The 27,498-nt window shown below is 40.8% G+C and overlaps 1 protein-coding gene across 5 annotated transcripts in view; it reads left to right on the forward strand.

Annotated features, from left to right (window-relative positions):
• The first annotated feature begins 13,167 nt into the window (after positions 1 to 13,167).
• Positions 13,168 to 27,498, forward strand: part of LOC135502008 (uncharacterized) — a 188,193-nt gene continuing 173,862 nt past the window's right edge. For all 5 annotated transcript variants that reach the window (XR_010449717.1, XM_064794441.1, XM_064794439.1 and 2 more), the window contains exon 1: positions 13,168 to 13,398. The gene's annotated coding sequence lies outside the window, so the exon portion shown is untranslated. The remainder of the gene's footprint in view (positions 13,399 to 27,498) is intronic.

Genomic DNA, 27,498 nt, shown 5'->3' on the forward strand with positions numbered 1-27,498 from the left:
TTTACATCAAAAGGCATGGTTACATTATGTACACTGTGTTCAGAGTAAATACTCAGGCTGAGTCAAAAGTATGATACTACATACACTGCCAGGTAAAAAGTGTAAGAAATACTGTACACAGCTACAGAACCATCACCAAAAGAACAAGCAGTCAGATTCTCACTAAAAATAATAAATCCGGAATATGACAGATTTATAACACAGACAGTTGCTGCGTCTGAAACTCACATAAAAGACAAGTTTAGCCTACTCAACATATTTTACATATATCACCCAAAATATGGAACTGCATGACAAGACACAAAAATACACAAATCCTGTGTAGGCCCTACAACAAATCTTAGCGTTTGCTATTGAAGAAGTTCAAAACTTGACACACATTCGCAAAAAGTGGCGATCAGAAGTAAAATCTCACAAAAGTAACACTTGACACTTGCGTGGCCAGTAATTTACCACATCAAACTTATGTTACAGTTAGTACCGGTACGGTACACAGATAAGTCACAAATGGACATCACAAAGTTCAACACACTCTTGAACGAGAGCGACAAACTTTCGCCCGAAATTGCAGTGCAGTGTTGTGCATGCATGAACACGTGCCGTTTATAAAATTACAAAAACGTACAGGAAATGTACATGAAAAAAGCACGTGGGTACGGGATATGATGGCGGTGAAACATTTGGGAAAATCGATCTTGGTTCCCGGCCGAGCCCCCAATTTGTTACGATAGGTCTTAGTCAATCACACAAAACGTAACTTAAAATGAACTACACAAGTCCATTGCACAAATGAACACAAGATCGATTCAAAGAACTACCGATAAGTGTATTTAAAACTGGTACAAAAACTATTATAGAGAATTTACATCTTTTGACAGAAACGCCATCCCACCCGACGACTTGCATCGTCTCCAACCAATTCCTAACCGGCCGGGATGACCGAAGACAACCGAAGGAGGTCACAATACGTGTAGTCCAAGTTCAATATTGTCAATGCGACGAGTTGTAAATGCTTATACATTTACAAACTTTCAAAAAAAGACTTCTTAAAAAAAGCTTACACATTTTAAAATAATAATTTGCCAGAAGATACAAAACCTTCATAAATCGTCAGAAAGGTTTTTAAGACAAGAAATATGAGTCCTCAAAAGAACATCGTTTCCAGGGAAACCGATCGGCTCCACCTGTTCGACCAACTATGATTTGCAAAATGCAAGGCGGTACAAATTTCATGCCAAGAAGTTCACTTAAAACGTTGTAAAATGATGACTTTATCCAATGGCCTCTTTCGGTAAAAAAACTCCTAATTACATTAGAACCTCTTGGTAATATCCATGGAAATTAGCTGAGTTAATAGACTTTTGCAGTGCCTATCAATCGCGCCGGCTGAATCATATAAATATATACTATTAACATTGTGGCGGTGTAGTTCCCATTGTTTGCCCTCCCACTTCACACCACGTCAGTAAGTTTTATAAGTGCGGGAGGGCGTGCGATAAGGAAAATGGCCAAACGGACGTCATCACCCCGGTTATTCAGATCTCAAACAGAGGGGCAACACCCATTCTGACCAGAGTTGCTGATGCCCGATTTTATATGCACCAGCGAAGATTTTTCAATAAGGCACCAGAAAATCTCTTTCAAAGTCAAGAAATCACCTGACCACGAACGATTAATGACTTCCTTCGGATCTCCGAACATTAACCAAGAGATTGACATCTGACACATATCATTTGATTCAGTAAGGTAGATTTAGGTAAAAGGCAGGCTCGCATTCAAAGATCGATAAAGACCACTTTGTTTACATTTGATTCGGGCGAAACCACGGTCATTTGAATAACTCTAAATAAGCAAATAGGCTGAATAAGTAATGAATGCATTCCAAATCTTCCCTAAATCCTAATGCAAGCATTTAAATTACGAGATACAATGGTTTCCTGCAGTACAAGAGGATTTCATGATACTTCATAGAATATTTTCCATTGGGTGTATATAAATAATGACCCGATCGACTGTATGTGACTGTATGTGACTATGCAGACAACCAGGCTAGACCTAAAGAATAATCTAGTCCAGGTAACCTAGACCCTATCCGCCGCAAAGCAGAGGGTCGAGGAAGCTTCGTTGGTTTACCCGAGGCGAACCTTACATTTTCAGTGCATACAGTAGATGCACTGTCATTCCGAGCGCTCTAGTATTGCAGATTTTTCACTAGGATCGAGGTTACCCACCCGATAGAAAAACACATGACCGGACACCTGAATCTTACGCCCCCAATTCGAGTTCATGACGAGTTTATTGCCGTCAAGTACTCGACTCTGTAATGAGTGAATGGAGGAGACTGGTGAAAGAGTCTAAGAATAATCTAGAACGGAAGAAAACTGAAATCACAATGTTTTATGAATATTTATAGACTTTCCATTATGACCAACAGCCCCAATACATCAATCTATCATGTGTCACCTTCAATTCCCCATGGCGCAGTTGCCATCTTTTGATTTCAGTTGCCTCTATCAAGAACAACTCATACCAGTTAGCCCACACCAGTCTCCCTGGAAGAAACCTCTCGAAGAGTTTTGCTAACCAACTGGCGTAAACCGCCTAGCGTATTTTATTGTCTCCTTGCTCTGTCCTTTACCCATATCTTTAATAGTTCGTACGGGTGATAATAGAACGCTATTAGGTAGCATTACTAGTCTGCGTTCTTTTCGATATTTACTTTGTTTCCACGGTAACCCAATATGCCAATTCCTGACCGAAACAAAGGTCACCGTATTGATCTTTGTGACAGTTTTCAAAGGAGCTAAAGGAGAGCATATGTCTCTGATAAATGTTACACTGGAGAAGAAGTTTTTGTTTCCGTGTAAAAATAAAGTCGTTGATGCCTTTCGATAGTTCGAAAAGTATAAACAACGCGGGATCGAAAACACTTCCAATTGCGTTCTAGGCTTAGGGAAGGCACGATATAATGAAAAAAATCCTTTATCCTGACTTTTATAGAGTAAGATATGACCTTGTTGATTGACGCAATAATGTCCCTCGGTAGGCTGTCTTACTGTTTGCCAACTATTCAGTTTATAAGGCGCCTCCTGCCCGCCTATCCAAGTTATATTAGATACGGTGAGAATCTGACGACGCCAGGTCCGTTTGAGAAGACAAACTATTACAATGTTTTTTTTCAAGAGAAGCGGCTGGAAAAACACGGATCCCAAAGTTGAGCATGGGTGATGACGAGGTAGGATTATTTTATTATAACAACCAGATAATATATCAAGCAATGTAAGGACAACAGGTTCATATCCACTTCTCCGGCGCACGTGGTGGAACAGCCATAATTTCCCGTTGTGAATATCACTGAACATTTCAGTAAAACGAGAGGAAACAGACACATTATGAACGAGTGCGTAAACATTCCTTTGTTCAGGTTGGTAGACAAGTATATTTCTGAAGACATGAACATGTCCTCTATCATCTCGATGAACAAATAGTATCGAATTAGAATTATCGTCAAACATAAACAGCCTCGCTTCATATTTATTCAAAATGACTGATACGGGGGGTTTGAAAACGACTGGTTCAGAAACTCTGTACGTTTGGGTTCTTTTTTCCTGAAAGAGCATTTGTTAGTAGATGAGAGCTGCACTGCTTTTCATTCTTGTTCCCACAGTACAGTGAGCCTTTAACCAGGGACCGAGAAACTTCTGGACGGAATGCCTGATGTTATGATTTACTGCCACAATTTGTATCATATTTGACTTTGAGACGGATTTTAGCTATGCCACGATCGAGTTTTGGCATGTGATAAAACCTTACCTCCAGCTGATACATAAGCCATCCTCTAGTAATCGTTACGTCTTCCATCTCCAAGCATGTTGCCTTCTCACTGTGCAGTCGGCAAACATGGCCGCCATTATGCCCTGGGGTATTAATAGTTTTGCAACTTAGCACCAAAAAGCAAACAAATGCGCAATGACACCTCGACCGCATGTTTTTATCAGCAAAACTTGGCTGAATTATTTCTCGATCATGTGTAACCTTCTTGTAAATCCTGCTTTGGGTTGGCACCATTGTCAGTTATTGCAGAAAATGTACGAGACCACTATATCAAAGACAAGGTATGATCATGACCACTGGGCAGTACGTATTAATAAACGTTGCATTAATACATCCAACATCTTGACCTAATTCAATCAAAGATCTGATTGGCTTTTTCAAACAACAACATTTCAACATGAGAGAGCATCAGAACTATTTCTACGAAGCCAAAATTGTGCCGATATTTTACAAAAGCATGTAATTCAATTTGATAACAAGCATTTTTGCCGGCTATTACTGTAGAAGAATTATAATAAAACACACCGTAGCAACACCTTGGGTACTTTTATTGAATTTCCCATTTGTAAGCAACAAATTGGCGATGAATGTCCCGCCGGACAATTCAACTGGGTATTTCCGAGTATGATTAGGACAAGCGAACATTGCCGAAAGGAAGGGGACTAAACTGAATGGGAGACTGCCGTACGAACGCACATGCTGAATCCAAACATGCTCGCTGCAGTGACGGCAAAGTCTCCACAAGTTGAACCTCTGCCCGAGATGCCACTTCAAAGTTTATATTTCATTCCTTTATACTTAGTTTTTGCCATCTATAGTAGATCCTTTTATCACTTGAATTACTCTGAAACAGCGTAGTAATTCAAATTACTATACCGGCTACTGGCCGCCGGATATTGACAATAGACTCGACGAAAATCTTTGTTGGTTTGTGAAATTAAGGGGCGAATTATTTGAAAGGCGCTGCTGCAGTTTCTTTGAAATCATTGCTAACGAATCTTAAAATTTCCTGCGTCATTATATCATGCGGATGAACGAAATCAATATATGCAGAGGTTTAGAGTTTTTCTGACAAATTTGTTCCATTTTTGGCCCACCTGGTATCATAAGGAACATGTTGTAGTTTCTTCTCCAAACTCGTGAGTGCCAGGAAGGCAGTAGGAATCAAATTCTCAATTCAAATGTCGGTAAGAAACGGCACTCGCAAGGCATTGGGAGCCTACATGCCGTCGACGTAACCGCTCACATACCGATTCCGATGGCCCAGTGGCCGAGGCATCCGCCTCAGAAATTGAACCGTGGTTTATGAAATTTGCCACTGTATACATGTACTTCCGGTAATCACCTATGCGCCGTCGACGAAAACGGAAAAGCTCACCTACCGATCCCGATTGCCCAGAGGTCCAGGCGACCGCCTCATAAATGGAAGGTCGAGCAGTCATGGAAGTAGAAGATACACCGTGCTTTATGAAATGTAGCATTCCACAATTAAAACACTCTCCCTGGTTCAGGAAACGAGACTACGCATCGATTTATTGATCAACAGAAAGATAATGTGTTTTTCACGATGTTGTATCCGATATCTCACTCATCGATCGAGTGCGGATTGAAACTAAATGCTGTATTGTTGGGAGACAATGCCCTCTAGAAAAATTTTTTTTTTTCTCTTGTAATGAGGGAAACAAGAAATACATACGTGTAGTCCAAGTTCAAAATTGTCATTGCGACGAGTTGTAAATTCATATATATTTACAAACTTTCAAAAAGTGACTTCTTAAAAAAAGCTTACACATTTTAGAATAATAATTTGCCATATGATACAAAACCTTCATAAATCGTCAGAAAAGTTTTTAAGACAAGAAATATGAGTCCTCAAATGAACAACGTTTCCAGGGAAACCGATCGGCTCCACCTGTTCGACCAATTATGATTTGCAAAATGCATGTCCGTACCAATTTCATGTCAGCAAGTTCACTCAAAACGTTGTAAAATGATGACTTTATCCAATGGTCTTGTGCGAATGGCGGGCGGCGGGCGTATATATATATAGTGTATTTATTCACTCCATACAGTCCAGCAAGGTATTCCAGGCTTCTCTACAAGCAGTAGGTCTAGTCCTCTCTCGAAGGTTGTCTTGGTTCTTGTGCACTTTAGCTATATCTTCTGAATACCCTACATACAAATTCTATTATACAAGTGTCTAACTAACATAACTCAATCACTCTAAGCCCATTCAGGATAGGCCATTGTTACCATTGTAAGTTCCATTCCTGATCGTGGTTTGGTCAGTTTCAGACCAGGGCAAGCACGACTGGCCAATCCTTAAAGGGAACATTTCCCACAGCCTCTTGCGATAAAAGAACTCCTTATTATATCAGAACCCCTTGGTAATATCCATGGAAATTAGCTGAGTTAATGGACTTTTGCCGTGCACATCAATCGTACCGGCTGAATCATATAAATAGATACTATTAACATTGTAGCGGTGTAGTTCCCATTGTGTGCCCTCTCACTTCATACCAGGGGCCTGTTTCATAAAACTTTTTAACAGACTTCCTTCAAGGTACCATAAAGGAAGGATATAACGTCTATTTAAAGCTGCGTATTAAAAGCGTTTCATAACTCGTTTTTACTCTGCCATTACATTAAATTTAACAGGCCTGCCATTAGTAAATGATTGTATGGTGTACCTCATTGGTGAAAAAATAATAACTCGAACGCAGAGTGATTTATTGTGTTGAGATACCTAATACATGATCGAGCCGTGGTAAAATGTGTCAATTTCAGTGTCTTTGGTTCCTATACACTATATGAATGCCCTTTCGAAATACGAAACTTTCTTTCCATGCATTAATTCTGTGCCGGTGTGCAAGGGATAGTAGTCCTAGGGCTGATAGTCCGTGTAACAATAGCCCGCATTGCTAAATGTTTTGGTTAGGGTTAGCAGTACAATGGATCATGCTGCTTAATTGGTCAAATACAATGCTACCGGACTATGACTCCAGGGGGACTATATCCGCTGTCACACCGGGAACATGGCCAAGAGACAGCGATCTCGCAATTGGACTGATACTGAATTTGATGTTTTAGTGGAGTTCTACTCAGAACTCAATTACAAGCTGGCGAATTTGATTGCCGTTAACATCCATGTCTCGAGGAGGAAAGTCATCATCCCCTGCGTCATCATCAGAGTCCTCGTCATCATCGTCATCGTCATCTGAATCCTCCACTAAGGGCAATCTATCCCGGAAAGCAATGTTGTGGAGCAGGCAGCAGGGCTGAATAATAATGCTTGCCTTTTGTGGTGTGTATTGAATCTCCTTGCGGAGGCATCTGAACCGTTGCTTTATGAGATCGTTCTATGATGCATCTGGCTCTTATTTGCATCCGCTGGAATGCCCTTTCCTGTCTGATTTGGGCATTGGCAAGAGGTGTCAGAAGCCACCTCTTGCCAGGATACCCCGAGTCTCCCAACATCCAACCATTCGGTGGATTGTTTTCAAATGCCTGGCCAAAGGCTGAACTGTGCAGAACGAAGGCGTCATGAGACCCTCCTGTAAAACGTGCCACACAGTTATTTATGATCATATCCCAATCACAAACTAGCATGACATTAATGCTGTGGTATCCTTCCCGATTGATATACACGTTTTCGTTGATGTGAGGCTTGCGTATATACGACGATGGGTGCCATCGATCGATCCAATTACTCTTGGAAAACCCGTGTAATCAAAAAATTTGGTTTTGACCTTCTGGAGGTCCCTCTCGAAGTGAACGTGTTGGTTAATGCGTGCTGCAAACGCGGATGACACAGCGCCAATACACCTCGATATTGTCGCAGTGCTCACATGGTGAATATCCCCGATACTAGATTTTCATGCCCGGTTGCGAAATATCGTAATGCTATACACACTTGCAATGATACTGGGAGGGCGTCATTTCTCTGAGTAGGATGCTCCAACTCCTCCGACAGCTGACGACAAAACCGAAACATATGTTCTTCGGGAAACGATATCTCTTGATGAATAAATAATCTCTCATGGAATTCAGCGGATTGAATCGATCCCTGAATACCCGTTCTCGTCGAAGATTTCGCCTATTCCGTTCCTGAATCAAGCGCAACGTGATTCTGCGTCTACCCTGGACGAAGTCCTCGCGACAGGAACTCTAGACTACCTTCAGGTTTAAAGGAACCAAATAAAATAAAGACAGGATAAAACCACTACCTGAAACACTCTTTATGGTAACATTAACCTAGATATTTTAAAGGCACGTTTATGAAACGCGTTCTTCCTTTATGGAGTGACTTCATCCTAGCATTAGGGCTAAAGGTACTTTATTAGGCTTTATGAAACATGTCCCAGGTCAGTAAGTTTTATAAGTGCGGGAGGGCGTGCGGTAAGGAAAATGGCCAAACAGACGTCATCACCCGGCCCGGCCGTTAAAACAGACTGGCAGCTCCCATTCTGACCAGAGTTGCTGATGCCCGATTTTATATGCACCCAGCGAATATTTTTCAATCAAGCACCGGAAAATCTCTATAAATGTCAAGAAAGCACCTGACCACGAACGATTAATGATTTCCTTCGGATCTCCGAACATTAACCAAGAGATTGACTCTGACACATATCATTTGATTCAGTCAGGCAGATTTAGGCAAAAAGCAAGCTCGCATTCAAAGATCGATAAATACCACTTTGTTTACATTTGATTCGGGCGAAACCACGGTCATTCGAATAATTAATCTAAATAAGCAAATAGGCTAAATATGTAATGAATGCATTCCAAATTTTCCCTAAATCCGACTGCAAGCATTTAAATTACAAGATACAATGGTTTCATGCAGTACGAGACGATTTCATGAGACTTCATAGAAAATGTTCCATTGGGTGTATATAAATAATGACCCGATCGACTGTATGTGACTGTCTCTGACTCTGCAGACAACTAGGCTAGACCTAAAGAATACTCTAGTCCAGTTAACCTCGACTCTACCCGCCGCAGAGCGGAGGGTCGAGGAAGCTTCGTTGGTTAACCCGGGATGAACCAGACATTTTCAGTGCATACAGTGGATGCACTGTCATACGAAGTGCTCTGGTATTGCAGATTATTCACCTGGATCGAAGTTACACATCCTACAGTAAAACACGTCGCCGGACACCGGAATCCTACGCCCCCAAATCAAGTTCATGACGAGTTCATTGCCGTCAAGTACTGGTCTCTGTAATGAGTGAATGGAGGAGACTGGTGAAAGAGTCTAAGAATAATCTAGAACATAAGAAAAATGAAATCACAAAGTTTGATGAATATTTATATACTTTCCATTATGACCAACCTCTGAAATTCCTCAATCTATCACGTGCCACCTCCAATTCCCCGTGGCGCAGTTGGCATCTTTAGATTTCAGTTGCCACTATCAAGACCAACTCATACCAGTTCGCTCACACCAGTCTCCCTGGAGTCATGAATTCACAGCTTGTGAATTTTCAGTTCTAGTTTATGTTGTTGTTTCCCCACGCAATTGATATAGCCTATAGGTCTTCGATGATTCTGTGTGATCTGCTAACTCGGAAATCCTACTCGAATGGTTTTATTAATTTCTGTGATGGCCAAACCTCTCAAAGCGTTTTGTTTACCAACTGGGGTAAACCGCCTAGCCTATTTTATTGTCTCCTTGCTCTGTCCTTTACCAATATCTTTAATAGTTCGTACTGATGATAATAGAATGCTATTAGGTAGCATTACTATTCTGCGTTCTTTTTCATATTTACTTTGCTTCCGCGGTGTCCCAATGGTAGTTGATAAGGCTTGGAATCAGTGAAACCATGTAACCAGTGATAAACCTTGGAATAGTCAGTACTAAACCGTGGAATCACTGTGCAAATACCGTGTGAAATCGGGCGCGTTCCTTCCACGATTTATACGGGAACGAAAACACTTCCAATCGCTTTCTAGGCTTAGGAAAGGCACGATATAATGCAAGAAATCCTTTATCTGGCCTTTTATAGAGTAAGACATGACCTTGTCGGCTGACGCAATAATATCCCAGGGCAGGATGTCTTACTGTTTCAGTTGATAAGGCGCCTCCTGCCCACCTATCCAAGTTATATTAGATACGGTGAGAGTCTGACGACGCCAGGTCCGTTTGAGAACACAACCTATCTCAATGGTTTTTTTCAAGAGAAGCGGCTCGGTAAACACGGATCCCAAAGTTGAGCATGGGTGATGACGAGGTAGGATTATTGTATCATAACAACCAGATAATATCTCAAGCAACCAAAGGACAACCGATTATATCCTCTTCTCAAGGGAACGTGGTAGAGCAGCCATAATTTCCCGTTGTGAATATTGCTGAACATTATAGTAAAACGAAAGGAAACAGACAGATTATGAACGAGTGCGTAAACATTCTTTTGTTCAGGTTGGTAGACAAGTATATTTCTTAAAGCATGAACATGTCCTCTGTCATCTCGATGAACAAAATAGTATCGAATTAGAATAGTCGTCAAACATAAACAGCCTGGCTTCATATTTTCTCAAAATGACTGATACTGCCGGGTTTAGAAACTCTGTACGTCTGGGTGCCTTTCTCCTGAAAGAGCATTTGTTAAAGAGTTGCACTGATTTTCATTTCTGTTAGAACAGTACACTGAACCTTTAAATCGGCACAGGAACATTTTTCGACGGATATTGGGCCTTTTTGGCTCACCGTATAGGGCAATCTATTCAATACCGTAGTGTCTGGCGTCCGTCTTATAAGTGTCTCGTTTTCGATAATAGTAATGGTAGGTTCTCCTAGCAAGGATACATCACATATCAAACTGGATTTCGATTTGACCTAATTTTCATGGTAACATAGGTACGTCAAATGGCGTAATTGGCGTGAGTGGGGAATATAACTTTGGCACTCTCCCTGGTTCAGCTTATTTTCCAGCTTATTTTCAGTCGAAGCAAACTGGACTGTAACCAGTCTGTGCCATATCTGTGTTCAGAGAATATCTTTAGTATTATGGACAGCCGTACATAATGTACATGGTCAAATAGTTCCGTTTTCAAAAATGATTACTCCAGACCTCTGAAAAAAAGTATTACTCGGAAATTTATACCCTCTATTACATTCGTCGATATTCAATCTCCTGAACTGGTTGTTGTCAAAGTAACTGGAAGTTTATTTTGTACACAAAACTTTCACTGATAAATGTAGTAATTTTTGTTCAGCAATGAAATCTCTGAAAACCGTTGGTGCAGACTCGTAACAGTTTTTTCAAAATGTAAAAATGTTTAAAAAAAAGTTTCGAGACTGTGATTTACAGCCTGAATCCTGCGCAAGTCACTTTTCACACCCTACTTGTTAACCATGAAGAATGGACAGGTGAAAAACTTCCCCGCCGCAGCTACGTACTCAGTAGCTGCTTTCATTGAAACCAATCGCTAACTTTACTGGCCATGGCTTCCGAAAATAAACAACTGACCTTTTTAAGTGTTAGTTTTTATTGACACACCCTGTATATGCAGGTACCAGGTGGGTTTGATTATGTTTTACGATAATTGAGTCTGTCTACTACTGGTATCGCACAGTTTCTGTTGTCGTTTGCCACCTTTTTGATAGTAACTTTTTAGTCCTTCGATGGTTTTGTCTTCGAAAGGGTTAACCGAACCGCATAATGCCGCAAAAAATTGAATGAACGTTGATTACAAAAAAACGCCAAATGTGACTCGTGATATTACAAAAAACTAAAATCCACCCGAAAGGGTAATCTGCTCATCTTTCGCCTCAATGAGTATGTATTATACGCGCCGGTCACCGATCCAAAGATTGACCGCGCTCAACGTTGCTTAACTTCCACTCTGGGGCCAACGCGCCAACCACTGGGCCATAAAGGAATTCCCTCATGGCCGGCGGGTTAAGCCGTGCCATATACCTGGGGGTACTATACAGAGTAATTTGCCAATACCGCACATCTGGTAGTATTGCTCAAATGAAAGATCAGCATCAAAAAAGGATTTTTGATATCGTTCTTGCCAAAGTTACTCAGGTATGATACCATATCACATTTACCCAAAGATAGTTGTATTGCACAACACTAGATTATCCTGAGGGTAGGCCTAACCAATGCTTTTTCACTGTGTGAACTAATGCCGGTGTGACAGCGGATATAGCCCCCCTGGAGTCATAGTCCGGTAGCATTGTATTTGACCAAATAAGCAGCATGATCTATTGTACCGCTAACCCTAACCAAAACATTTAGCAATGCGGGCTATTGTTACACGGACTGTCAGCCCTAGGACTACTATCCCCGCCACACCGGTCAACTTTGACACCGGCTGCCCAGGACAGTGTAACATTGCTCTTTGTAATTAGACTATTACAGTTTAGTGACAAGAGATCAGTCAGGTACATTTGCCCAGATCTGCCTGTACAACAATTTCATTTCCAGCAATGAAAAAAAAAAAAACCTCATCGGGGAAGAGACATGTATTCATCCACGACCGGAAGTGTGGCACACATAGAGCTTATCAAAATGTCAAGTTGTGGTAAATACATGGCTGGGATGGACCAAAGTGGAATTGATTCTCAGTCTGTGGTTGATTCTTAATCTACAGAGTCAGGCCATCACAGAAATATGCTTTTTGATAATATATTTAAGAAAATGTGGTCTCACTGGTCAGTTTAGAACTTGTATTTTGACAGGGCCATATCAATGCGCCAGTGACGTTTTGATGGATATGGTGTACGGAAATCTTTTTTTCACAGGCAATCGGTATTGGAATATTTTTAAACTTTATTATGCTATTGGCAAAGGATTCTTCTTGACACATATAAAATTTTGTGCAGATTGATTGGTCCAAGGTGAACTTTTTTTACCAAAACTTATGCACAACAATGTACACGTAATGTACACAGGTTTTAATAGAGGGCTCTGGCCATCGGAGAAACTATACAGAGTGGCTCAATAAATAATTTTACACTTACAAAATGGTTTTAATATCTTTGATCATTTTGGCATTTACCCTCAAACATAAATATACTTGAAGAGCAAGCTCTCTTGATTAATTCGACGCCAGCAGAATCATAATCCTTCCATGGTTGACTGCACAGGATGTATTGTATTGACTCATGTGAAATCTCACTTGCGCCTACATATGTATGTTTGAGGTAAATGCCAAAATTCTAATAGATATTAACCATTTTGTAAGTGTAACATATTTATTGAGCCACTCTGAGCAGCCCACGAGTCGGCCCTGTCCGCCTAAGCCAATAGTCCGACTAGCGAGGCTTCTAAACACTAGAATGAGACACTGACTGTCATTCGTTCCGCGCATTCAGTTGGCACTGCTCTGGATAGCTCCAATCGCAGAAATTGTATCTTGGATTACTTCTAACTTTGGAATATATCTAATAGGATTGATCAGTTACACTTGGACGATTCTCTGGTCACTTTTTCTGTTAAAGCAGTTTTGTGACGAATTTCGTAGAATTCCTTTGGAGTGGTTTTAGGACTTTTCAAGGCGACGTATATTTCTGGACACATTTTTGGATCTAAAAACATATGGACATCTGAGGTAGGTCGTTATTTTAGTCACTAATCTGGGTCACGTTTCGAAAGTCACCCTATAAACTGAGTCGTGTTTCGCAAGCCACTCAACCGAGTTATGTTTCGAAAGTCACTAAACTGAGTCATGTTTCGAAAGTCACCCTATAAACTGAGTCGTGTTTCGCAAGCCACTTAACCGAGTTATGTTTCGAAAGTCACTAAACTGAGTCATGTTTCGAAAGTCACCCTATAAAATGAGTCGTGTTTCGCAAGCCACTTAACCGAGTTATGTTTCGAAAGTCACTAAACTGAGTCATGTTTCGAAAGTCACTTAACTGAGTCATGTTTCGAAAGTCACTTAACCGAGTCATGTTTCGAAAGTCACTAAACTGAGTCATGTTTCGAAAGTCACTTAACCGAGTCATGTTTCGAAAGTCACTAAACTGAGTCATGTTTCGAAAGTCACTAAACTGAGTCATGTTTCGAAAGTCACTAAACTGAGTCATGTTTCGAAAGTCACTAAACTGAGTCATGTTTCGAAAGTACTTCATAAGTTTATTCCTATTGCTTCCGTCTCAACTTTTTGTATTACTAATTAATAAAACGGAGTTCTAGAGAGAACACTTTATAAAACTGATGGTGTCTGGCCCAGTTTTAGGGACAGTTTTTGAGTTTCAGGCAAACGAAAAAGACCACCTCAGTTTTGCCAAGGAAAAGTAAGGTGTAAGTGGAATAAATGCACTGTGTTCCCCCAGAATTAGAAAAACTACTGGCCGAATCAGTCTCGAACTTAACATAGGTAGAGGAGGTGCTGGTTTTAGAGAAATAAGTAGATGAAGACATTTGGTGTTGTGATCCAGTTTTTTAGAAAGTTGATAATTTTTGACGCTTGAATGAACCACAGCTGTTGCCTTCCAAGCTGGGCCCTTTGTCAAGTTGCGTCTGAGGTTTGTCACATACCATATTTTCGGCGACCCAAATTACACAAGGCGAATTGATAATAGGCGAATTAACTTCGGGGAAATATGTAGGTTCAAGGCGAATTTGCATTAGGCAACCATTATGAAAATATGATACATAAGTATGCTTTGTTACCCAGTTTGTAAGTTCATGTTCGGTTTGAATAGGCCTCGATAGAAAATTAGCGTAATGATTCACTGGATACTCGTAATACAAAGATGATGACAGAATGAGAATTGTGATTATATAAAGTGTAATTTATATCGTTCTGGCCAAAGTTGATTAGTGGACTCAGGAATGTGACCAGATCACATTGATCAAAGGATAGTGGAGTTGCACAACATTAGATAACCCTTAAGGTAGGCCTAACCACCCAATGCTCGTCCACGGTGTCAACTAAAACCGGTCAACTGTGACACCGGCTGCCCAGGGCTGTGTAACATTGCTATTTGTGATTTTGTGACAAGAGGTCAGCCAAGTGCCTTTGGCCCGATCTACAGGGTGGCCTAGAAAACCTTCCCTCACACAATGGATACACAATGGAATTTTATGTGACCCGTCACAGCAAAACCAGGCGCTTGTCGCACAGAAGAAGAGCCTAAATGACACCAGGAGATAATGGAAGAAATTGATGTGCTCATATTTCACAAAAGGCAGACAATAGTGAAATGAACAGAGAGTCCGTCTCAACCTGCCAAGCTCAGAGCGACATGCGCCTGGTTTTGCTGTGACGGGTCACATATTGTGCGAGGGAAACGTTTTCTGGGTCACCCTATATATAAAAAACACTTTATACATTAATTTAGTTCTGTACCCTTTTCTCGATTTACGAAAGATTTAGAGTTCCGGGATTTTTACAGTCAGTGTAAGAATTGGGGAAAACCTTCTTCTATTAATCATCTCATATTAGACGAAGGTTTTCTTAAATTTTTATTCTGCTATATCGGATGACCCCGAATTCAAACCTAAAACATTTTCCCTACATGTGCATGTACATTGCATATTTTGCACAAGTTAATCCCCACGACAGTGGCAAGACATATTTCTATAGTCCCTTGTTGGATATACTTATAGTAATAAAGTATCTCTCATACCGTTCTGGCCAAGGGTACTGAGGTGAACTTAGCAATGTGACCATGACGCATTACCAAAAACAGTGGTGTTGCACAGACTAGATTATTCTTAGGCTGGCCTTACCAGGCTGAAGAAACAGAGTATAGCTCCTTTCACGGTGTAAACTATGACACTGGCAGCCCAGAGCTGTGTAACATTACTATTGTGATCACACCATTAGGGTTCAGTGACGAAAAGATCTTCCAAGTACCTTTTGACCTGATCTATCTGAAAAACACATGTACAGTCTTAACATTAGCTGAATAGCGCAGTTCAACCTAGCAGTGAGCTTCTAATTATTTCTCAAGCCTCGGCATTCCGCCGCCTCCGACCTGCAACATGGTTGTAAAGTTGTTGAAAGCAAGTTAATGAACAGGGTAGTTAAGCGCCTGCGGCAATCGAAGCCACATTGCCAAATAATACGAAGAGAATGTGGATGTACATTCAAGACAATATAAGTTAAAATTTACTGAACTAAACCATGAGAAAACTTCCTATCTTGAAAAAGGTGCACATGTGGATTCCGGTGATACACAGGCGCAGTTTACAAGTACAGTAAAATCTCTCTATTAAGGACACTCTCGGGGCTGACAAGTGCTGTCCCTAATAGAGAAGTGTCCTGATTAGAGAGGTCGAATTGAATGAAAACGACCCGTGGAGGAGAGTGTGAGTATGACACTACAATATACGTCTACAGTAGAATCTCTCTATTAGAGACACCCTCAGGACCGACAACTGCTGTCCTTAATAGAGATGTGGCCTGAGTAGAGAGGTCAATGTGAATGGAAACAACCAATTTGGGAACAAATAAGTGTTTTTTAATGGAGCGGTGTCCGCTAAGGGAGGTTATAATGATTTTAAAAGTAGTGACGACAGACACCACCACGTGGGACAGAACTTGAAATCCTATAGCAATTTATTCGAACACCTTCAGAACGAAGTTGAATGTCGAAGGTTGGGAGCCTGTTGACTGTTTTCTGGAGTCCAGCCTCACATGTTTTCAATGGGGTACTTATTTGTGAAGAAGGTTTCATTGCTTTATGATTTCAAATTCTAGCCGAAATGGTGGTGCCTGTGGTCAACCCTTAATGGGGTACACCATTCGTAATAACTGGTGGTCAACGAAAATAGAAATCCGGCTTATACACAATGCCAAAGTGAAGTTATTATGCTATGCATACGAATTTGCTAACACTTGGTATTTTTAGTATGTGTATATCTGTGTACATACCACCATCGTTGAAATATACATTCAGTATATATTCAGTACGTATTAGTATACAATTGGACATTTTCAAATTAACTTTCAAATTTCAAGTATTTAAGGAACGAAAGTGGAACAGATTAAGAGTCCACTTTAGGTCAAAAGCCAAAGGTCCCCATGCCCCATCCTACGGTTATGAGCCGTTCACTCCAATTCTTTACCGAAGATTCTCCGCAAAGTGGATTCCAACGAAACGTGCATGAACAGTGCAAAAGATGACTACTACGTCACGCCTTCGGGAAAATCGATCCGAAACAATCATCAATCAACATTTACTGTTTGGTAGCTTAAAACGCTGTTTTATGTCGTTTCTCTAATTATACACATAAATAAATAAGGTTGAGGGAATTAAGAAGTCAATTGATGTACAGAAAGCCAGTTCTGGTGTCCTAATGCAATTTCTAATGACAAATGTGAGCTTTTAACGAATTAAAGATCCAATGGTTCCTTTTAGACACCGGGTTTCATCACTTCAGTTGCATTTCATTGGTTTATTACGAGCTAACTTTGTTTCGAAGAACTATTTCGATGTAGATTTACGCTACCCAGAATCAATAGCATGCCGCGAAGTTACTATTTATAGCTCACAAGGTCATTTGCACAAGATATTGATGACGTTTTAGTCACGTGACAGTCGGACATCGACACTTATTTCTACGCATTTGAGCTTATTTCAAAGTCAATTATCTTTGACCCTGCATTGTTTTTAGCATGAATGATACCATAGAGTCAGAGAGAGAAATATTCAGAACAATTATGTAGTATTTCCAACACTCGGACATGTGCCAGATTGAATCTAACTGCCCTAGTTAGAAAGCCTGAATCCATTACGAAACCGCATGTTTGTCCGACATTGCCTGTAATTCAGCGATGGGGAAATAGATGGCAGCAGCTGCAGTGACGTCATCTTCGCGGAATGCTATTCCCCAGACAGCTGAGAATCGGGCAGGCCTTCCAACTTGCTGAGAAAGCGAACAGCTCTTCAAGGAGGAGAATGGTTTTCAATATGTTGGGTCTTCTAACAAAACAACTGAACAACAAAACGTTTTGTTTACCTGGCAATAAGGTTCGTCAAGCATGACTGCATCACAGACAGAGAAAAATGCATGGCAGGTCTGTCTTGTGGATAGCCAACAATAGCATTCCGCGAAGATGACGTCACTGCAGCTGCTGCCCTCTATTTCCCCATCGCTGAATTACAGGCAATGTCGGACAAAATGCGGTTTCGTAATGGATTCAGGCTTTCTAACTTGGGCAGTTAGATTCAATCTGGCACATGTCCGAGTGTTGGAGATACTACATAATTGTTCTGAATATTTCTCTCTCTGACTCTATGGTATCATTCATGCTAAAAACAATGCAGGGTCAAAGATAATTTACTTTGGAATAAGCTCAAATGCGTAGAAATAAGTGTCGATGTCCGCGTGTCACGTGACTAAAACGTCATCAATATCTTATGCAAATGATATTGTGAGCTATAAATAGTAACTTCGCGGCATGCTATTCGCAAATTATGCATGGACTGACTTGTGCACTTCAAGGAACTGGGTCGTTAACATATGATATCGAAGTGCCCTGGTTATTCCTTGATAAGACAAGGTTGTATGCTGCTACCCCAGTGCTTGTTGCGTACATGTATGGATTCACTATGAATTCGCACTTAAAATAAGCTCGTAGAATATCAATTTTTCCCGATTTTAAAACATAATCCTTTTTCTGAATAGATCCGACTGCACATATGTTATTGATATGGGACACAATGTATTGTTTGTTGGCGTCAGTTTGGACAATGGTCTATCAACAGCTCGCTCTACATGGCGGAGGAAGAGGCCAGTGATATTGTAAAGTGGTACACTTATATCCCCGGTGTAAAAGAAATGCAAGTCCCCCAGAATCTAAGTCCGGTCCTTTTGTTAAAGTGAATATAGTCGCCGAGTACCTTTGTTGAAGATTTTGCAGCTAACCCTAACCAAACCATTAACCACATTCGTTGACAATACACAGCTATTGTATGGGGTCCTGCATTCTTAGGACGTCCATTCATTTTACACCGGTGTGACAGCGGATATAGTCCCCCTGGAGTCATAGTCCGGTAGCATTGTATTTGATCAATTAAGCAGCATGATCTATTGTACCGCTAACCCTAACCAAAACATTTAGCAATGCGGGCTATTGTTACACGGACTATCAGCCCTAGGACTGCTTCCTTGCACACCGGCACAATTGTATAGCCTCAGTGTGTATTGATATGTACTACCAACACTTTTCAACGCACCGGAAGATAGGGTACAAGCTGATTTTTTTCCCCATTTGCCGAGTTACTGATTGATGAAAGTTTTTCCTACAATCTGAAAAATGATCTACGGCACATAGCATACACGTAGTTATGCACAGAATTTGCGTGGTACTCCTTTGATAATAGGGAGGTTTCGCACCGCCTACGATTACGATTACGATTACGATTTGTGTTTGACGTCATCGATTTTTGGTGCTACGTCGTCCCCAGCGAAATCGTCGATGGTAATTTCGTCTCGTTCTTACGAGGATTCCGGCTGATCTTCGTAAGAAAGATAACATGGATGAGCGAAAAGCCTATTTTCCACGCTACATATCAAATTCAAGGTGAAATATTCATTGAAGAATACTTTAGAACATATCTGTCAAACATAGGAACTGCATTTAATGTGATCAACGGCGATTTTGATCATGTTTTAGCGCCGAGAAAAGTGCTGCCAGAGCAGAGTATAGGGCCTATACTACAGTACACCAAGTCGTTGGTGTGAATGCGGAAACAAAATTTCTGGTTCATGCCGGTTTTGAGAGTACATGTATTACGATTACGACTTTGAAATCGTAATCGTAATCGTAATCGTTAGCGATGCGGAAACTCCCTAATGATCGTGGTGACACCCGACATTATTTACTTGGGGTCTGTTTTTACGACACAGTCGGTGGCAGCTGGCTAATTCGATCGAATGTGGGGAAAGGAAATTGAAACGGGAAAGTGTTCACATTGCAATATTGTTTTGGTATCATGTGCAAACAAGCGGAAAAAATGATATTGAAATTGGATGAAAACGGAAGCGTTTGATGTCTATATCTAATATTTATGATGTTGTTGGTGATTGACCCGCCGAACTACACGTATGTGACATGACAAGACATTTAAGCCCATTTCACTCCAACTCTAGGTGATCGGTCCGTATGAGGGCAAAATATATCCGGGTCTTAGGCGACCTTTACTCAGGGATGGAAAATTTGCTAGGGTGATCAATGAAAAAAATGTAGCTTCCTTGACCAACAGCCATCTGATGGTGGGAATAATATCCTCCTTCGAAACGTACGGGACGCATATCAATAGAATAGGAAGTTTTCGCAAAGCCCACTAGACGCCAACACGAACGCCTGTCACATGAGATCCTGATCACAATGTCAATCAATGGGACCAGTGTGACAGCGGATATAGTCCCCCTGGAGTCATAGTCCGGTAGCATTGTATTTGACCAATTAAGCAGCATGATCTATTGTACCGCTAACCCTAACCAAAACATTTAGCAATGCGGGCTATTGTTACACGGACTATCAGCCCTAGGACTACTATCCCTTGCACACCGGCGTTCGCGTTGACATTTAGGGAATTTGCGAAAACTCACTATCCAATGTCTGCATAACCGCAAAATACTACTGTCGCAGTGAATAAGGTTCGGCACTAGGCGTTTAGAGGCATTTAAAATATGCAGTGATATAGACTTGGCGAGAAAACCATAGGCTTTATATATCAAGTTTTTCGCATCAGCTTAATCAGTAAATGCTTAATTTCTGCGGCTACCGAAAGAAAATACCAGCCGGACAGTTCTGCGATATTACCATAGCCATTGTCTACAATGATTAGTGCTGGCCGCGGGACTGAGATTCTATTCAATACTGGTAATTTCAGTATTAAATCGACATGGGAACGATAAATCAACATTTTCAATTGATGTTTACATTGGCGACACCAAATCCTCACAGATCATAGTCGCTCACCAGTCTTTATTTCTATATATATCTATATTCAATGACTCATGAGTCATTGACAATAACAAATGCGCTCATTAGCCCTTGCCTTGATTTCCAGTATGATTTATCACTATTTGTAATTTACGGGACACGGTTTGGTAGCGTGTTTGTTTTATTAGATATGGGCAGCCAAAACGTCTGTTAATGTTCCCGACAAGTCATACAGTTGGAAATTGAATAAAATTTGTTATTATCACTACCGCAATTTTAAGTGCACATTAATCACTTGTGACAGCTGTATGAGTATAATACGTTAGACAAAACGTGTTACTCGATTATCTGGGGTTTTTTTAATTCGATTTATTGCGAGATCATCTTGACCCTCAGTGTATTAACATTGCTCAGCTTCCAGACAATATACGTTTTGGCGAAGGCAACGGAAGCAATACCGTTGTAATTCAGCCGTATTTGCCCGAAGGGCCGGTGTGGCCGCCGCTATGTTTCATTTGAAGAACGAGGACGACTGGTATCATACAGGGAGTTAAAAAATAGTCTAGCCAGATTTCAAGTTGAATCACGTTTTCAAACATGTCAAAATGAATATTTGCGGATGGCATTTATTAAAGATTTTCTAAGCAAGTTCAATGTAGGCAAATTAATGGATTATGGACATGGACCTGCAAGCGTTTTTTTTCTACAGTATTTCTTATATCGATATTGGCATATTTAATGTCAGATACGTGAACAAGAAATAGCCCACAGAATTCGTAAAGAAATTTAAGCCGTACAGAGTTGAAAATGTCAAAATCAATGCACAATGTCAATGTACACTAATTACATGCGCATACTATTATTTCGTAGCTTGGGTTATTGACATCAAAACTTTCAACTAACGTTTTGTTCCAAAATGTCATTAAAAAAATCAAACTTTGAATAAAAATTTGGTCTTGTAGTTTTTTTTTACACAGCGGCCTTAAGAATGACGTGAGCACTTTGCTTCATAGCATAAGATGCATGACTAGAAATGATTAATAACAGCCGCGTTAACGGCTGATGATGACCTCGCTAGCTCCATCAACGATTGCGAGACGTATCAAAGCCACACAGCGTGTTGATAAGTCTACAATCCGCAGTGTCAGCCCTCGGAGTTGATTAATGAAAACCAGATTTGAATCATTCAATCTGCTCATTCGATGTCACTTGCAGGAAGTATTCGTGACAGATCTTGTGTGATCCCCAAGGGCCGCCGGGCGCTTCCAAGATAAGTTAACAAATTGAAAAGCTTTGCTCTGGGCTATATAAAGTCAAATTTCCGCTACTTTCTTCCCGAGTGAAAATTGTAACGCAGATTGTGGATATCTTTCATATTGACACCTATAAATTGCAATAATCACAAAACTATACGCACACGTTATTTGTGCGGTGGCTAAGAAAGGACATCACATCATTTTTAACGTGAATTTTTTTCTCTGAAATACCTCGATTGATGGGCGATCAAGATAATCATCTCGATTACCCAAGGTGATACAAATCTTGATCGATCGAGATAATGAGTCCGCCCGAGATAATCTCGATCGATCAAGATAATACGTCCGATTTTTTTCATGTTTAAAAAATCATGTTACGTCCTTTTCCCAGCCACCGCAGGTTGCAGTTAAAAGAATCAAGGCCTAGCCAAATGGACGGTCTATTGTCTTTAAACAAAGCCCGTACGCACCTTTGTCAAAATCTCCATTGTTTTGCTGTCTTATAAAAGGGCTATCAGGGCTAAAGTTGATGACACCGACCCCACGAAACAACCCTAATGGGGGTCTTGATGACGTGTAGTCAATCCTGTAGGAAGTGTTTTTAAACCATGTCATCAAATTAGTTTTTACATGGGGGGTTGATTCATAATTCACCTGGTTTTGTAAATGGTTTGCGCAAAAAAACACACTTAGCAAATTGCAATCGTGTTAGGTGATGTTCATCTGCGTCCACTCGGGGATACATTTGATGAAAACGATAATCAATTCGTACGAAAAAGGTGTTGCATGTCGTGCCGCGTCGTCAATCTAATCGCGGAATATGTAATTTCAAATCATGATCTGAAATAGGTTTTGACACGGTCTGCTGAATTTGCTATACACTTATTACTTTATTTGAATTATTTAATTGAGTTTCGATATCATGACAAGTCGAGATTACGGGAGGGCAAACAATTTCCACGCGTTTTGATTGCAAATAATCTGATTCAGAACATTTGTACCCTATTTTGTATTTTACATTTTGAAAGTCGATGATTAGTAAATAATAAACTCCACATTGGGTCGTACTAGTGGGTATATTTCACGACAATGACGGTCATGATTGGTGATTGTTAGATCACTCGCCGGAGAATATGGCTCCTCCAAATAATCATAACACTGGCGAAAACTTCGCGCCGAAGATTCATGTCGTCAGGTTGCTTTTGATGACCAATGTCCGTCCTTGTCGTATAGATACCTAAGTTACTTGCACGGCGGGTTGTTAGGAGCTGGTGATTGGTCAAGGAGGATGACGTAAGAATGTAAACATCGGACACGAGGATCCATGTTTTTTCAATTGAAATTTTGTTTATTACAATGTACTTCCTTAAAATATTATATTCTATCAACAGTAACAAACAGAGCATATTACAAAGTATAGATAATGATAAAACGTGTACGTAAGTACAAAAGATATAAAAGAAGGGGAGATCAAGCGCCTTTTCACAGAAAGCACTTTGATAATACAAACTAAATGATTTCAGCTTTGACTTGACCTTTTGTACAGGCTTGGGAAAAAGACCGTGACTCCAATGTGCTTATTTGCGTTAAAGCGACTTTCGTGCGAGCTATACAGTGGCCTTCCCACGCCTCAGACGGTATCGAAGCAATTGATGGATCATCAAGTCATACGCGATTGTCTGAATGGAACCCTATTTGGGCCCTAAATGCTCATCAGGCCGGGTAACTGATATGCGCCGGACTACACAGGAAATGAGAAGGTACATTATCACCACCAGAGAAAATGTAAAAAAACGGGAAGGAGCTGGTCATGCGAACAACCCCATTCAAGCTAATGTTCCTTTCACTCTGACTCCGTTTCGAGGTTGATTCTCTGGTCAGAGATGATGGTTCTGTCTGAGGCAGTTCTCATCTTTGTGTATTGAACTGGGTCTGAACTTGACACTTGTGTAACATTTTGACATGTTCGAGAACAGTTGCCGCATATCTTTCTGTACTGATTCTGAACCTTCGATAAGTGACCTCTGTGACTTATGCATCGGGTTATTCAGAAAAAGAACGTCACACTTTTATGAATGAACTTGTATATCTTACAGAACAGTGCACAGAGAGTTTATACTTTTCCCCAATCTCTCAGTTATGAACCATAGATAACGCCGCCCTTTAAGATAATTGCCTTTTTATACAGGCCCTACAGGCTTTTGTCTACCTAATGTGGGATCTTTTTTTGCTATGGCATAGACACTCAGGGCAGGGACCACGGCTTTTAGTCTTTTCCGACAGACTCTCGAATAGTTATACGTTGTAAGCTTGACGTGTTGTGAAGAGCCAGGAATTTAGCTCCTTGAAAGCTACGTCGGTTCATCTATAAGTATTACACTATCCTGGGTTCTCCCCGGGATCGAACCTGTGCCCTATTGCGTAATAGCCAGCAGTTTTAACCACTAGGGCCCTGGTTTGATCCCGGGGAGAACCCAGGATTGTACAGGAGCCTCATAGCCTAGTGCGTGGTAGTCAGCAGTGTTGACCACTAGGCCATGAGGCTCCTGTACAATCCTGGGTTCTCCCGGGATCGAACCTGGGCCCTATTGCGTGGTAGCCAGCAGTGTTAACCACTAGGCCATGAGGCTCCTGTACAATCCTGGGTTCTCCCCGGGATCGAACCTGGGCCCTATTGCGTGATAGCTAGCAATGTAACCACTAGACCTAGAGGCTCCTCACATAAGTAACACTACCCTCCTTTATGATAACGCTCCTTTCACCCGCCGTATCAGGTTGATTGATCTCTCTGTTACTATCATCACAGTGAAGGGATTGAGATTCTCTGAAGTGTTTACGTTTGTTTGTTGAACTGAGTCTGACATGCCTGAACTTGTGTCTTGTGTAACATGTTGACAAATTTGAAAGGAATAGAAGCATATCTCGTTGCACTGCACTTCTGAACTTCAGAAAGTTGACATTTTGTGACATTTATATCGAGTTGTTCGGGGGAAAAAAATCAGCATCAGTTTTATCACTTCCTTTGGCATAATCGTTTGCAAAAATAAACCGAGCAAAAGGCTGCAGAAACTCAACAGCTTACCTGAAGGGGCATCAAAGATCAGCTTTACTGACCCCCCATGAAACGCGTTAATGAGGGTCGGTTTGGCCTGAGCCAGCAATGGGCAAATAAACGGAATGAGACTTAAAAGAAAGTTGAATATCCCCCAGAACAATGCAGAGAGGGTGTTTAAAACAAATTAGGCATATTCCTCAAGACCAGGCATAAGTTGATAGCGGGTGTGTACAAAACTAAGGCCTAAGACCTAAGACCCATAACTTTTTTCTTTTGTGGCATTGATATGTTGCCTTTAAAGTAACTTATCTATGCATATTGGTGATGTTTTATTGCTGATGCAAACCACCAAATCCTGCTAACCGAAAACTTGAAGAAAAAAGTATGGGTCTTAGTATTTTACTTCAGGGATCTGTAGTAAAAAAAACTAAGAGAGGTCTTAGGTCTGAGGTCTTAGATTTACATACACCCGTTTATAGCTACTCGGGCTAACAGTGCGTATCAAGAAATTTATACCGGTTATAGTAAGCACTTTTACTGATCGATAAAATGTTTGAAATCCGATTGACTCTGAGGAACAAAATTTGATAACATCTTAGGTTTGTTTCTTTGAAGATCGTCAGCTGATAATGCTTCAGATCATTTTCTTCATAGAATTCTTAAATAACATTTTGCACGATGGCTTCTTATTCAAAATATGCAGAGTTATTCGAACTGGAATTAACGTGATGTACAGACACGATAGAACTCGAATTTCGCGCAATTTACACTTGAATTACAAGCCATGTGGCCTGTCCCTGCTGCATGTTTGTTTTTTATTTCATTAGTAAGCAATTTTCTGAGAGTGAGTGGTTGATGTTTTTTCAATTTTGAAATAATCGACAAAACATCACTTGTTATTTTTGGAACACGCAATTCCTAACACCGGAGACCTCAATCCCAATGAGAGGCAACCTAGCATTTGCTGCGGAGCAGAAGTACGCTAGTGCACGGTGCAAGTATCGCTAAGCCACCGTTACCTTTGACGAGGCCTGGAGATTGGGGAGACATTTCGCGCCGCCCGACATGCCCGAGTACATCCGAGGTATACAATATTATGTAAACCGGCCCGATAGCACGACGCTAGTGTCATTGCCGGGGTGATCAAGCAATCAGTGACACCATGATACCGTTCCTCGCCTTTGTGCAGCGCGTCGCCAATGCATCGATCCGCAAAAAAGATGATCGCTGCACGGAGTGCTCACTCGGGTCCAATTTGGGCTAAAAGTGAAACAGTTGCATATAGCTCAATCAGAAATTTTTTTCTTTGGCATAACTCATTCAGATATAGATTTTTTTTGCAATTCGATGTTGAAAACAAATGCGACTAACATTGGCAGCTTGGTAATAATGCCCTTTAAAGTATCCCCGATGGATCTTCCGGGAACATGGAGATATTTGGGCTATCATTCGATTTCTACTTGGCCGTCTTAGTAATAAGGTGACAAAGGACGAAATGGAAATTTGATTTCGCGTCAATTTAGCGTCAGGCAAACTAACTGTTTGTTGTGAAAGGGACCAATTTATATAACCGGATTCTCGCGAGAAACACACAGTTGGATCTTTCAATCCATTAGCGAGGTATCAGCGCAAATTCAAAGCCTGCTAATTCATGCTGGATCGCAGCTGTACAGTACCACTCACAAGCTTAGAATTTCAACAAAACGTATCGAATATATTGTTAGTGGATATAGAATATAGTTGGGGAATATTTGCATATTTCTCCTTTGTTAGTTCATTGGTGTATGTTATATGCGCATAAATGAGCATTTTCATTTTGTTACAATCAGGCATTTGCACCTGCCGGTTTATTTGCGGGTCATTGGTCGAGCTCAGGCTTTAGTCCATTCGTAAATGTAATATCCGTATCGTTTTTGGGCTCTGGAGGGCGAACTACTGGTCGGATTTCTTTGAAGTTTGATCTTTATTGGTATTGACCTCGAGATCAAACAGGATATTTTTATCTTACTAACTATTGTTTTCTATCATCCATCTGGGTAGGTTGATCGAATTCGGACAATTTCCGCTCTGTACGGTTTGCTTCTGGACCAATCTTGATGAAATGTTCGGATTGTTGGGTTTTTTTGTCCAATGTACTCATGTGCCAAGAAGTAATATGAAATATCCAGAATCAAAATCAGGTCTATCCAGGGGACCCTCCAAATAACCATTGGACTTGGCTGATGATTTTTTTATTGTAGCCCGATCGATCCAATGAATGGGTTTCAACGCGTGAAACTGTACTGGCAGCGAAATAGTTAATCACGTATCGGAACCCTGTGGGGAAGCCTTTTTCTTGTTAATTATTCTCTGATAAACTGTTAGTGATACATTTAATCAAGACGACAATTATTCGTCGATAATATCTGTGCTTTATGTGTTCAGGGTTACGTTAATGTCACCTTAACACGTCATCATATGCTCTGAGGAAGGCTTCGCCCTGTTACAACC

Source organism: Lineus longissimus, chromosome 18 (genome assembly GCF_910592395.1).
Source record: "Lineus longissimus chromosome 18, tnLinLong1.2, whole genome shotgun sequence".
Lineage (NCBI taxonomy): Eukaryota > Metazoa > Nemertea > Pilidiophora > Heteronemertea > Lineidae > Lineus > Lineus longissimus.